This window comes from Prinia subflava, chromosome 1 (assembly GCF_021018805.1).
Source record: "Prinia subflava isolate CZ2003 ecotype Zambia chromosome 1, Cam_Psub_1.2, whole genome shotgun sequence".
NCBI classification, from domain to species: Eukaryota; Metazoa; Chordata; class Aves; order Passeriformes; family Cisticolidae; genus Prinia; species Prinia subflava.
Genome location: NC_086247.1, coordinates 38,646,947 through 38,662,497, shown reverse-complemented (window position 1 = coordinate 38,662,497; position 15,551 = coordinate 38,646,947).

The window sequence follows — 15,551 nt, the reverse complement described above, 5'->3', positions numbered from 1 at the left end:
TAGCAGCATAAATTAAGAAGAATAGGAAGGAAATAGATTACAAAAATGTAATCTTCTCATGACTTGTTGAACGGGATTCCTTCTGAAAATGCTTTTCTTAACTCCAAAACACAACAGCATTTTTCTCATCATTATGAATGTGTTCATTAAAGTTGTCAGATTTCAGGCATGGGAAATGCAGGAGTTCTAATGGCAGAGGTGGCACAAAATGGGAATCTGCACGTGTCTCTGTGTCTCTTGATCCAGGCTTCACTAAGGGAGTTTCTTGGGCTACGAAGTTTGCCAATCCCCTTCTTTGTTCTCTCTGAAGCAAAGGTAGCTACAAGTTGTGGTATACTCTCATCCTTTCTGGCTAAAACTGGGCTCAGTAATTCAGATTTACATACCCCAGTGAGATGAAACCAGAAATCATGGGAAAACCTGGAGCAAACTTGCAAATTAAGATAGAGCTGAAACATTCCTGAGACACCTGATCCATTGAGCTTCTTCCATATATCCTGCCATGAAATTAACCTTTACCTATGAAGTTCAAAATCACGAATTTCTACAAAGATCTGAGGCAAAATTGTGTTATAGATAAAGGTGAATTTTTTTTTCACCTTACAAGAAGCCAAAACTTTGGTGTTAGTGTCATTCATCAGATACAATCAACAAGGCACAATATAAGCTTCTATTTTTTGTGGAACCTGCCCTCTCTCTTTACCACACAGCTTATGTTTTCTTATGTGGGATGCATAATCACATTCTTCAAACAGTAATTTTCAGAATCCTGTATGTTGTCCCACATTCAGAACAATCTTCTCAGTGGGGCTTTGATGTATTAGGAGAGGATGGTGTTGTTGAGCATGGAAAAGGGATTTTGCAGTCATAACTCTTGTTTTGAATTTTAGCTGTTCATGTTCATTTGGTTGTTTTTTTTTTTTAAATAAGATCAGGCAGGAGTTTTTAACAACAGAAAATGTTGGGTGCTTTCTCATGCATGATTTGGAGAGCCTGTAGAAGTGTGATATTTTCAAAAAACTGATTTTAAGGGGAAAAGAGAGAGCCTTTGATTAGGAAGTTACCCACAATATGCTTGCTGGAAGATGAACAAAGCAAAATTGTTTGTCTGTGAGGAGAATATTACATTGCTACTCTTCCATTTTTGCAAAGAGAAGAAAGAATACTCTTCTAAGAGTAACTGTCTTCTGTTCTCTGTATGAGACTACCAAAGTGCAGAAAACCAAATTACTTAGTAAACACAATAGCTAGAGGTGGCCTATGTAGCTTCTCTGGGAGTGCAATTTTTCAATAGTCCAGACTTAAAGGGAAACTATGGTAATAAATAAGTTTTCAGGATATGGCTAGGACTATTATGCCTTACTTTCATCAAGTTTATGAACAAATGCAAGGCTTATACTTCTTTCTGACCCATTCAATATTTTTTAGCAAAATACTGGCTAAAACAAAATTATTAACTTGAACCACAGGGCAAATATAGAAATAAAAGATTTAAAAAAATGGCAAAAATAAAGTTTGTGTGTTTAATTTTGGGCTGAATATGCTTCTTATTGTAGGGTTTAGGGATGCTATTGTATATTATCTAACATTTTATTAAGCTAAAGTCTATATTCAGGTGGAGCATATTTTTCTTGTCTTGCATTTCACTGGAGCAGTGACTGCTGTTTGACATGTACTGATAACTTAAAACCAGAATTAACGCCGTGGTGTTACTATGTCAGGCTCAAGTGGCAGATGCTTATAACTCTGCTGTGATACTATCTTTTGCTTCTTAGTAGCTCCATATTTTATACAAGATTAATTACCCTGAAGAGTCCAAAGCTCTGTGGGCTGGTTCACCAGCTGCTTCCTTTGGTGATTTCACAGCAGGATCCCTATGTGTGCTGCTTCCCCACGGCACACACAGACGCACACGCCGTGTTATCCTGCACTTGCTCTGGAGCCTAGACATGGCTTATTGTGTATGAGACCTGGGGCTTCCACCAAACCCATTTAAATCATGGGGGAGATTTCTAGTCACTTGCATAATTTTTGGATAAGTCTTGCAGGCTGAAACCCATGCCTGAAATGTAAATTGTGCAACAAACTTCGGAGTAACTCTGTCTCCTTCAGCAATGCCATCTAGACATGTAACACGGGTTTTACACATTTTGCACTGATTTTTTTTCTTCAGAACAGGATTTCTGGGCATATCCATTTATATGCATTCAAACCAGAGCATTAATCTTTTACTCTTAAAATTTTAAGATGCCTAACTGGATCTTCATATTGTGTTTGCAGCACTTGCTTCTTGCCCTGTTCAACAGCAAATTCCCCTTTACTTGGCTTGCTGCTCTTTTATTCCAACAGTGCCTTGTCAGGATGTCTGCAGACCTGGACTGTACAAGTCCATACCCTCTTAAACTTCTTTCTAAAGGAAAACCATACACTCTTGTCTGCAAAGCTTACTGCTCCAACTGGTCAATATATATTGCAGTTTAATCTCAATTTGTTCCACTGCCCATGCATCTCATCCAGCAACCAGTCTGTATGTACACTGAAGAATATTCATTTCATGCATTCTGCTCCCACTCTAGATCTGAAGTGCTGATAGCATGGGAACACCGATTTAGCTGCTCCCAACCAAATCCCAGCCTATCTCAGGTATATTTAAATATTCATAGGCAAAACGTGTGTTAAGGTCCAGCTAAATTTGTATTGTGAAGAACAATTGCCATTGAAGTGTGTGGGCCTATTAGTCCTGAATTATGCTTACACAAATGAGGGGATGAAGGAGTTCTCCCAAATTTATTTTGATTTTCCTCAGAATTAGGGCTCCCCAGCCAGTACTGTCTTTTCACTTCTGTGGACTGCTGAGGTGCCTGGAAACAAAACACAGATATCACAGCCCTGCAATGCACCACCTTGCTCTTGCTCTCCTTAAGTTTACCAGCCTCTTCACACTGGCTATTCAACTATTTCCTAGATAAATCTGGGGCTATTAGGTCACTTTTTGTTCCTGCAGTCCTCAAAACAACAATAATCATAACTTGGTTGATATGTGAATATGTTTTTCAAAGTAGGAAATTGTTTAGAAGAAGCAAATTATCATTGTGAGCTTAAAAGAAAATCCTCTGGGTGTAAAGCAAATTAAAAAGAGCAGAGGAGTGCCTATTAGATCTGCAGAAGTTTTCAAGGAATGTGAGAGCCTCACCCTCCTATTGCAGCCCTTGTCCCCTGCCCCATTCATATTAGACCTCACAATAATGTGGGTGCTGCTCAACAGCCTCTGTTGCTTTCTTCCGCATACACATTTCCTTGTCTGATGGTAAAAAACACTTATAATGAATTCTGATTCAGATATGAAAAGATTGTTTGGGAGTCACCTACCCGTAATGAACAGCCCAGAAAAGGAAAGTCAGAAACCCTGATGTACCAATACCAGCCTTAGTCAGTCCATCTTAATGAATATTCTTTAAAAATTAATGTGTTCCTGACTCTAAATGTCTTCAACAGCAGTAAGTGTCAGTTTTTTGTGTAATCATCATCTCTACCACCTTCAACACACTGCAGTAGTGAAGAACTCACTGAATTGAATACTCCATGGTTTTTACAACTGCCTGCAACACAGATACCACTTCTTTGCATGCTGTTCTTCCTGTGGGAAAGAATCTTCTTAAATTATTTTTCGAAAATTAATCCTACTTCAGCATGTAATCATGGGAGACCAAAAACATGTTACTTGACTCCTAAAGTTTGTATAATCCACAAAGAAACTATAAGAATAATAGCAGTGAAACTAATTTTTCTGTGATATTTGCAATTGTGTGATTTTTAAACTTCAGCATCTTTCATCTATCATGCCAAACAAACTATTTTCTATGAAATTTTACTGGAAAGAAAATAAATTGCTCAGATTTGTATTGCATCTGGTATCTTTCTTCTTTTGTCTTCTCTCCTTACTAAATAGTCTTCCCCTTCTTGTTATAAATTTGCCTGAAGTGATCTAATTTTTAACAGAACTGATTGCAATGCCATATAAAAACTATTCAGGAGTCAAAAGCCCATTTAACTTCTCTGGCTTTGCTGTTCTGCTTAGCAGCTTCCTACAGTATTCTTGCACACCTAAATCTAAAATTTTGAAAACTGATCCCTTTTAATTGTACATACTGAGATTTCAGCAGCAATACTGAACCACAAAATGGAGCAATGCCATCTGAGTATTTGGAGTGTATACGTGAGATCACTTGTCCTTTCCTCCCTTCAACTATGTTTAGACATGTTTATATCAACTTGTAGAAAATGTATTGCATTTCCAAGATAATGTTAAGTTCAACTTAAGTGAAGTTCTTGTGTTTCTGAAATTATCATTTCACTTAAAACTTTGTGAAAATTTGACTTTTTTTCTTCCTTTTGGCTTATGGGTAGTAAAAGATATAATTGAAGAGTTATAAAATACTGGTTTTAGATCTTATAAGGAGAAAAAGATAGAGAACACTTGCTATTGACTGGATTTTTCTAGAAGGGGAAAAAAGTCTAAATTACAACAGAGAATATTCTCCAATGTAAAGAAAAATTTCCTCATTAAAAAAATCTCAGAAATTCCAAGAAAATGATGCTTTTGTGACATCATCACAAAAATGGATACATTTTTTTTTCTCCATTTCAAAATAATTTTCACTACACGATTCTGATGAGCCTGCTATTTTTAAAAAGAATGTCTAGAGAGTTACTCATGATCATTGACAACTGAGAACCGGGTGCAAGCAATCAAGTTACTATGATAGAAAAAGGATAACAACTAAAAATAACAAAATTATCTGTGATTTATGATAGATTTTTAAAATTGTCCATCTAAGAGGGGTTGCTATTTTAATCTAAAGTAACTTAAATATTTCAGTAAAACCTGTCTTTCATGTCTGGGTCAAAGCTCAATGGTAGATTTGCCAAAAAATTTATATCTGTTCTGTCAGTGAAGACTGAAGAAATATATTCTCAAAAATTATGCTCCCCTGCTTAAAAGAAAATATCATAGAAAATAGCTTAATCACTTACTCATATTGTTGACAAAAGGAGTAAATGCAAGCAATTTTGACTGCATTAATTTGCATTAATATTTCAAGTCCTATTATATAGTTCTGCCAATTGAGAAGACTGCAAGTAATTGTCTTCACCAGTGATATTAAAAAATAAAGTCCTTTCAACACAAAAATGAATCATTCATTTAGAGGTTATTTTTCTAGCACAAAAATTAAATTAATTAGCAGTCAAGGGATTACGAAGTATTAACTGTGAGAAAGTTAAGAAGGACCCAGGTCATTTCAGGACCAGAGTTGATCTCTTGTTTTACTCCATTTTTCTTTTAGAGTCCTCACCATTAAAACCAAGAAATTTTAATCAAAATAAAATCCTTCATAGTATATGTCATTATTTAACCAATCTGAGAAAAACCAAAAGCCATTAAATATAAACTTTCACATTTGAGGGAGCATGGCTACTTTGAAACAGCTTAATTTGAAGTGAACCTGCAATGTCCAGATACTGTATGAGAAGGTAAGGACACAGACACTGGGGAGCAGCCAGTGTTCAAGCCTTGACAGCTGTGCTTGAAATCTTAACTGTGCTTAACTATACCTGCAGCACAGTTCTGTTTAATCACCTCTGAGGAAATGGGTTTTATTTGCTTCAGTCCTGTTCTTCTTGCCAACCACTTTAGTGAGCTGTTTTTACTGTCAAGTGGAAGTTGTTGGCCTTTTTTTTGTTCATGTGATACTTTTGCAGGTATTTCTTCTTCTTTTCTTCAGACAATGTTTCTGGCGACATTATGGGGAACAACATCTATTAGGAAACTGAAAAAAATCTAAGAAATACAGCAAAATTCTGTGTCCTAGCATGGAATTAGCATGTTCAGAGCTAGCACCATCCTCTGTTGATGCTGTCCCTATCAAGTACTTTGAATAAGCTGTCAGTGCTATTATTTGAAAGGGAACACAGGCCTCTTCAAACACTGCTGTGCTATCCCACACAAAAGGCAAGCAAGCCACATCTCCTTTCTTTTGATACAGCTGCAGCATTGTAGGCAGAACTAGACCCTTCTTATACAATGCTTGAGTAAGCAAACTCTGTGTGGACATTGCTGTGAGAGAATAATATTACAAGCCTCCCTCCCTCTGCTGTCACAGCAGTTTGTAGAACTGAAAGAGAAAAAAAGGTTTAATTTGAGGGGAGTTCTGCAGTGGGACAGCCATGAAGCAGGTCTGTAGGAATTGACCTTCCCCTGCCTCCTCTCCAAGCACTTCCATAGCCTGACCCAGGAAAAGATTCTGCTGCCATTGACACTATGGGGAGAGACAGAGACTCTCCAGGCAGGAGACTCTCTCTCCTTGGGGTAGCAGATGCTGCATTTTCTGCTGACTGAAAGGTAGAATAAACCAGGGCAAAAGTAGAAAATAAAAACACTGATAAAACAGCCAAGTGAACTCACCACATCCCTGTCCCAACTAACTACATTCTCCATTTTATGGGTCAGTTTTTAATGTCCAGTACAGTTATGGGCTGGGAAGCTGTAGCCACTAAAGAGAAATGGACCATGTGGCCATCCTCTTCTTCCCTGGCCTAGCACATCTGTCAGATCTATAGGGACTGGGGTCAATTGGCTCCATTTATCTCCTGAGCAGCAGGAGGCAGCTGGTGTTGCCAGCTGGAGACCTGAATCAAACAGAACAGGGAGGTTTGCTGCAGACCAGCTCCTCTGCAGCCCTGTGTCCCCACACCCATGAGTGGCTGTAGCATTGGGTGGACTGCTGCTCTGGCTGAGTTTATCTGAGGACAACAGTTTCATGTGCTCCAAGGTACTTCGGGAGTCAATGAGGAGATTCTCTCCTCATCAGAAAAAGAAGTGCTAGTGGAGACTGCCCATTTCTGTCCAGCTGACTCACTCCTCTCAGGCTCTGTTGGTGCAGTGTATAGATTGCTGTCTGCTACAAGAAATGAAGAGCTGGTGCTAAAGTCTGCAGACCAAAGATTATTCTTCTGACTTGAGTTGAAAAATGTAACCAATAATGTGTATTCTATTTTCATCTGTTGAAATCACTTGGGAGATATTGTTCCTTATCTCTTGTAAATCTAGGGGTGGTGAGGGGAGAGAAGGTGGATGCCTTCTGTTAATGGGACACCTGATAACACCAGATAAGGCAGTGCCTTCTTATCTCTTCCTCCACCCATCCTCCTCTGAGGGACATCACCTGTGAATGGGCCATTTAAGGCCTTTCACATGACTGATAACATCACCTCATTCCATTGTGAGATGCTCCACCCAGTGGGAGGCGCCAAAACCTTTCCACAGGGATAAAACCTGCAATCCCAAACACCAATTTATCCAGTTTTCTACTGATTTCTCAGAGGAAGATTGGGCCCATCTCGCCAGCACTGACCCTTTTTCTACAGCATCATCTCTACTTCACAGAACAACATCTGTTACTCCAGGAGGACTTTTTTGGACTGCTTCCAACACCCTGACAACAGGGTGTCAGGTTGTATCTCTGTCAGGGTTTTGTAGGACTTTTGTTTGTTTGCTTGATTGTGGTGTGTTTTTTTTTTTTGGGTTTTTTTTTTTTTTTTGGTTTTTTTTTTTTTTTTGTTGCTACTGAATTTGTATTTTTTTAAATATTCGTAGTAAAGAACTGTTATTCCTATTCCCATATTTTTACCTGAAAACTCCTAATTGCAAAATTGTAATCATTTAGAGGTTTTTACATTCTCCATTCCAAGGGAAACTCCAGTTTTCCCTGACAGATACCTTTCTTTCCAAAGCAAGACATCTTCTAAAACCTTTATGTTGTATTACTTGCCTCTTGTAACTTTGTTACCAAGTTACTTTGCTCAGGAATTCAAAGCACATATTATCCAATGCCCTCCCCTGAAGAATTTCCTGCTGGTGAGGATGGAGTAATTGGTTACAGGTCTTCAGCAACTGGAAGAAATATTTCCTCTCTCTTAGTATCCAAAATATATTATCTAGATGGATTTTTTTTCTGGTGGTGGTAGGCTATATAAACAAATGTTGAAAAATCCCGTGCAGTTTAGAAATAAGCACGGACTACCTCAAAAATCTTGTGATGCTCTCTACAGTTTGGGTAAAAGTCAATGCCTCTGTTTCTTTGAGTTAGAGCCAGAGAGTAGATATACCCTTTGGCATGCTGAAACAATGAGTTTGTCAGCATGAGCTCAGCTCTGCTTTTCATTTCAGAGATGGTCAGTCATCAGAGAATAGTGGTTTTTCATGCTGGTGCATAAAGGGTTTCCTCATTATACTAAGAATTCTGGAAATGTAGTGCTAAGGACTTGTAAATAATATATCTACATTTTCATGAGCACTGTCAGTTGAGAGGAACTCTAGAGTAGTCCTTATCATGTCCAGAAGCATACTTTTAGCTGGATCAGTTTTAGCATCCTTTTCCTACTCATTGAGATGAAGAAAGGCTACTTATCTTTTCATTTGCTTGATAAGAGCAGCTTATGTTTTATGTAGAATTTTATGTGTTGTTTGTGTCTTGTGTAGAGTAGGTTAGCAGCAACAGGAAAGCTCAGCTAAAGGTAGTAGCTACTCCACTCTTTGCAGATTGCATGATCATTTACAGCATCCAGTGCTGAAATCAGACTGGAAACCCTTTACTCATGTTTCTTACACACTTAACAGTGTGGGAAGAAAGAGTTATGCCAAGCAAGGAAAAAAAGACAGCTTACTGTGGTGAAAATCATCTTGACCAGAGTGTATTCCGTGGAGCCACCACTGAGACAGTCACAGACAGCAAGCCACCTAAGTTTTCTAGAAAAAGAGCATGAAAAAAAATCTTCCCTGACATATGAGATGCATTTGAATTCCTGAGCAAAGCAGCTCGGTAACAAAGTTGTCAAATCCACCCTGTCCTTAATCCAAACTTATTTCTTGATTACTCGAGCGGAAAATTAGTGGAGAGAAAAAGAGCAGTGTAATCATTGTAAGTAACTGCCTAAGACCATGCTAAGTTTGCAATCGATAATGTGCCAATTTTCTTTTTAATTGCTTTGCCACAGGTCTTGGAAAGATGCAATATGCTGGTTATATGTTATTTTCAAAGAGAAATTCCAGGCACATCAGGGAGCCAACAGTTTGCTAACTTGGGACATGGAGATGTACAGCTGTGCCAAACAGAGAGGTCAGATGACTGCTTCCTTTTGTGACTGAGTTTTGTCCTGTGCAAAAGGCTTATTGCTCCTTCTTTAATCACCTGTAGATGCTGTGCTGTATTTTATGGTAGATTTTAAAAAGATTTCAAATTATATGACAGCAAGTCTTTCTGAGTGGGGAACTGAATTTATAAATCTATGGAAAGAGATATATCATAATGAAGATGTCACCTTTTTCTTGAAAATGGAAGCAATTCCTCAATCTATAACAAACATATTCAAATGCATTGCATTTTCTTTACACATTATTTTCTAACCTCCCACTCTTCCACATTTTCCAGTGAATTTTCACCTCTCCAAGGTCATTCATGCCTCAAGTTATTTTGTTCTGCCTCCACCATCTCACTGTTATACTGCTCATCCCCAACAGCTCAGCTGTGCTATTTTCCCTTTTTTTAGTTTTACTCTTTCCATCTTCTCCCCTTGTCTTCATGGGATCTGTCCAGTCCTGCACAGGACAACTTGCACTGCACTGAGACTTGGCCACAAGTTGCATGTGGCCAGGATGGGTGTCCTTCATGTGTGAACCCAGTGCTCCAAAACCCCTCTTGTTCCTGGGAACAGCTGGCCTGACTTAAGTTTTGCACCATATGGCCTTTTCATGAACTTCTGCACACACTTGATGCAGGCCAGCTCTCTCTTCCTCTTCTTCCTTCTCCCCTTCCTCACCAGCCTGTCACCTGGCAGTTTCCTCTCCTAGTCTTTGCAAAAGATTGCTGCAGTTTCTGCCATCTTTTCTGCACTGAATTTTGTATTTCTGTTTTATTAGTCTTCATTCTCGAAACTGGCAGTCCAACCAGAGGACACAAGGAATCCAGATTTCACCTGCCTGCCTTCCACAGATCCAGCTAGTTATTAGGTATAGAATTTCTGAAAGCGTGTGGTTGGGCAAGCATCAGCTGTGTCCTGTCTCTTCTGTTTTAAAGGTGTGTGTGCTTGGCAGAGCCATTGTACGTGTTTTGCATATAATTAGAAAGTATTTTTAAGTGTGAATATCAAATTCCTCTCTTTGCTACTTCAGCTTAAGGCCACCATGTTTGTGTCATATTTTTGGAAAACTAAAAAAAAGGTGCATACCTGTTTATTTAATAACTGCAGTATCTGTCAAAGCTAAACCAGGCAAATGTATTTTAATTAATTAATCTTCATATATTAATTGGGCAATCTTCATATGTTCTGAATGAATTTAAAAGTATTTAGTTAACATCTCTTCTTCCAGCATCTGTAGAGATCGTTCTTCTTTTTAAGGTCTATTCTTCCATGTAACTAAACAGATAAATAATGAAACTGAGGTTTCAGGTATGAAGTATTGTTATATAATGCCAGTGAGCAATTCAGTGTTTGAACAGTAACAGCTCTTCCCTCCCCCAATCCCTGAAAACTCAAGAAAGTTAATACTCTGATCTGCATATGTAAGAGACCCATGTGGATACCTAAATGTTCACTGTAAATTGTTTATCCCATCAGAAATAATATAATGGAAATCAAGGTATGTGCAGGGAGGGAAGAAAGGAAAGTCTTAAAAAAACTCTCTCAGATAAATTGGATTGCCTGATACTTGAAAGTAGCTGTTTTTTTTCCCGTCTTTGATCACTTAAATTCATGAAATGATATGGGTTTTAGCTTTCATGCCAAATTACTTCAATTGCACTAAAAAAGGTGGCTTATTTCATTGCTTTCACCTCTCCTGGCATAGCCAGCCTCAGGCTTGGGAACCACCAGCCTCTCTGTGGGTGCCAGTGGAAGCAGAGGTAGGTAATTAATGCACAGCAATGTGTGTCATCAGCTGTACAGGGACAGCCAGAGGGCAGATGATGCTGCCCTCTCAGGTTTCTGTACAAAACACGTTTGAAAAGAGGATACAGGGTATGAAAATATGTGACTCATCAGGTTTTTTGCTTTGTACTGCCAGAGTCCAGTTAACAAGATTGAATGTTAACGAGATTCTATAATGGCTCTTGTATCCAATTTAGACATTCATTTTTCTCCCTACAGAATGTGCTCAATATGGGGTTCAATTCAGGGTTAAACCCTTGCTGCTCAGTATTGTTTATGCTATTAATGCCTGCAAATAAAAATGACTGGAGAAACTTGTCTCCATAGAAACTAGCCTCTAACTAAATATAAGAAGAAATTTTCTTGCTTCTTTCTCTTTCACCACACCAGCCCAAGAAGAACATGATGTCCTTGTAGAATGAAAGGACTTCGTAATTTAAATATGCAGCCTTCCCCCACAAACCATTTATTTCTTACCGTGTCACTGTTGCTCTCACCATATTCTCCAAGCATTAATATTTCTTTATTTGCAAAAGAATAGGGGAATTTTGATCATAAAATGCATTTATATTGTGTGAGGATCATGGATTCTATTCTGAAAGAGTAAACAGAAAAATTAGGAGAAGTCACATGAAAAGTTATTTCCAAAATTATGGCAGGTATTTTATCTATCATGGCATTCAATTTTCTCCAGAAAATAAGTTGCACAAACTCCATTTTTAAACCATGTAGTACTATTTTTTTCACGTATATACACATATAACTCTGAGTTCTTCCAGACTTATGAAAAGTAAAAGCCAAACTGTCAGAGAAGTACATCATAGCATAAGCAGAACAATAGAGCATCAAGCTTTGTGTCTGTTACATTGTTTGCCTTTCTTCAGATGCCCACTGTTTTGTCTCCTAGAAATTTTGTGCTATTAGAAATTGAGGACTAAAATATATATACAGAGTATATATATAAAACGACTACTTTGGCCAGGATGTCAGGAATCTGAAAATCCCAGACAAATACCTGTTCTACTCTAAGACATAAAAATCAGTGTAAGCAAGAGATGTCAAGCTCCTTACTTTGTTGGATGGGGTTTTTAAAATTAATTTTATGTGCAATTCTGAGTTAAAGGCACCCTTATGATAGATGCATGATATCATTTCATATTAGAACCTGGTGTTGTGTGTGGGTTTCAAAATAGCTTTATATCACTTTAAAGAAGATGAGGAGTTGTGAACTTATACCCCACAGTAAGTAAAAAACCATGAATTGCTGAAGAATCCGTACTTCCGATATCCGAACCATAATTAAAATTTTAGGTATGGACATCTGGTTTTGAGGTATTTAATATGTCAGAGGCAAGTCTCTGAAAAGTAGAGGTTGGGATGAATGGACCTTTCTCAAAAGAGTCATGGTATTTGAACTGTAATGACAGAGTCACTGACAGATATTCAAAGCACATGAGTTCAACAGCTGGCCACGCTCCAGTCAGTACTCCTAGGCTCCTGCATTTTATAGTAAGCCTAGTTATGCCAAAAAGGCCTGGAAGACTTCAGCATTTTTCTTTCCAGTCTGTTATATGTTTCCTTTTCAGAGTGAAATGTATTTGATTTGGAGTGGTGCATTAAAAAAAAAAAAAAAGAGGAAGTGCCTTCATGCTTGCAGCACTTTGACTTTATCTAGGGTGGAGAGGCAGAATTCTGGAGGACAGTAGACATGAGATTTTCCAGCTGTTCCCTTGCCTGCTTCTTGGTACTACATACTACCATCACATCTGGCAAAGATTCGTTCAGGTATGAATTGAATGTAAAAACAACTTTGTTGCCATCCTACGTGTTTTAAAGTGTTTGGGCTAGATAAACACCAAAAGTGGAATACGAATATATAGACACAGATGTTTTGAACATTTCTACCATGCTTTACTCGTGAATCTCTCTGTACCTTCCCAGCTGTGTCAATGCTGCTACAGCAACCTCTGAGCCTCCTGGCCTCGTGGGCATCCTAGAAGAGCCAGGGCAGCACTGACCCTGCCCACAATGTACCTGTGCCCTGCAGGGTCTTCTGCCTCCAGCACTGAAGTGCTAGAGGCAATGCTTCATTTACTCCATGGAAGGACACTCCTCCTATGCCTGTTTCTGCCTTTGCACTAAGGGGGGTGTCACAGTTCATTTGTGAAAAGTTGACACCATCCTGTTGGAGGGACAGCCTGAATCTTGAAGAAGGCCCCCATGCTATTTATTGCTTATAGTGGAAGGAAGGCCATTTTTGCAATCACTAAGCAGAATGTTGCCTTCCAAGTGCATCAGTCAATGGGAGATGAGTCACCTGGCTTATCCAAGCCAACTATGGAGATGGAGGCTGGGGTCTGTTGTGAATTTGCCAAATGCATCACAGGGTTAAGGCATGCCTGCTCTGCATGCCAAGATGGATCAGGATCACTTCAGATGGTAGTGAAGGGCAAGTCCTGAAAGAAGGATGGAAGAATGAAGTGCCATGGCTAGGAATGGAAACAAGATATAGTTTTCTATACTGAAGAATCTTCAAGAGAATAAGTAAGGAGACCAGAAACATCATGAGTTTCCAGCAATATGGGCAAAACAAATTTTGTGATCTCAGGATCTGGTAAGAAAACCACAGGCTGTTATTTCCCTCCCCATGATTAGTTTGCTACTGTCCCGGATGCTCCTGTGCTGTCTATGAGCACCAGAAAGCAGCTTCCCTGGCTCTCCAGAACCTGTAAGATGCAGCAGCTTTGGAAGGAAGAGCACTGACTCAGGGAAATGGATGGACCCAGAGGAACCTGTAAAGTCATTGTTGAGTTGGTTCATTCACCAGCGAGAGACAAAGGAGCTAGGTGGAAAATAGGTCAGCTGTGAGCTTCTCTCAAGGTCCAAGGGCTTTTTCTCTTTCTCACATTCTGCTTTTGAGTTTTGGTTTTTGATTGTGATGATGCAGACTTCCAGAAAGTACTTGAGCAGACTGTGTGAGCTGTGGCCTGAACTAGTGGGACTATTATTACTATTAAGTACTGGTGCTCTCATTTTCAGATACTGGTTTCATCTGTCATATTAATCTCTCTGAGTGAGAATCACTCTAGGACCAGCCTGCATTTAATTTTTGTGTTTATTTGAATGAAAATCTGTCCCAGACTTGGTGTAAAGAGGTGTATAGATAAATTTAATCCAAGGGAGTTTTAATCCAAGGATTCAAAAAGAAACTGGATGTGGCCTAACTCTCAGCTTTGCAGAGAAAAAGTCACCAGGCACCCAGGAGAGGGGAACTAGAAGTAAAGCAGGTCCTGAAATGGGCTAGATCTTGTAGGATTGTGGTTGTTCCTAAAGGTACTCATAGAGGGTAAATTGGGTGTGCCTAGGATGGTCTGGGGATGTCCCAGCTTTTGGTCTTGGTTGGAAGTTGGTAAGGTGATCCTTGGGAAAGTGCTGGTATAGAAATATAGAGCCAAGCTTTATGAGAGAGAAGAGCAAAAATCAAAGGGTGTGTGGTGGTGGATTTTTTTTTTTTTTTTTTTTTTTTTTTTTTTTTTTTTTTTTTTTTTTGTGTGTGTGTGTTTTCGTTTGTTTGGTTTTTGGGTAGGGTTTTTTTTTTTTTGTTTTTTGGTTTTTTTTTTTAATAGCTCTCACAGAAAAAATCTTTTCCCTCAGGAAGACAAAACGTTACTTCACCTTCTCCACTAAAAATTCCCTTTGCATTTTCAGCCACTTGTGTGGATTGGTTTTATTGTGTATAATACAGTACAATATTCAACATTTCAGTTCCTGCTTATTTCAAATGAGCACAAAACCAGCCCATCAGTACCACCTGAGTCTCATACATAATACTGAATCATGGAGCGCTATCTAATTTACTGTACAGTTGGTATTATAGATTGACAAAATATCTGTTGTAGAAGTACTTAGACTCTGCATTTTGAAATTTAGTTTCTTAAGGAGGAAAGACACATCAAGTATATAATCACATTTAATCACCACCACAGCAATGCAGATGACCAATGGAGGGAAGCAGAATTGTATTGAAGTTTGAGCATGTGGAGAAAAAATCTATGTCTGTCACAAATGAATGTTTCTTACAAACAGGTAATTATTCATAATGAATAGCATAATGATTTCTCTCTTTTTCTTTGGAAAGTTGCATCAAGACATCAATGATGACAGGTTATAGACAAAATCATAAGCAAAGAGCACAACAGAATGCTCACCCAGCTCAGCAGGTGGGTGTTGGAGCTGTATTGTAGCAGCACCTTCTGGGCTTTGCAATTTAGTAGACAGACCCTTGACATCACATTTGGAATAAATTTATTTTCTTTTTTGTGTGCTGTCGCTTCTGGAAAGAATTACGTTAAGGTTTTAATTGTAAATATTAACAGTTTGCACAAGAATCTGGAAGGCTAAGGGCAAAAATTGATCTACTATGGATAGAAAACGATAAACACCCAACCAAATTGAAGTAGTTTATTATGAAAAGTTATAAAGAAGAGGGGAGTCTCACACTCATAGCTCTGATAGTGGCTGTTAGTAGGCATCTGCTTTTTCTTTCGTGATTTTTTTCTTATGAGAAA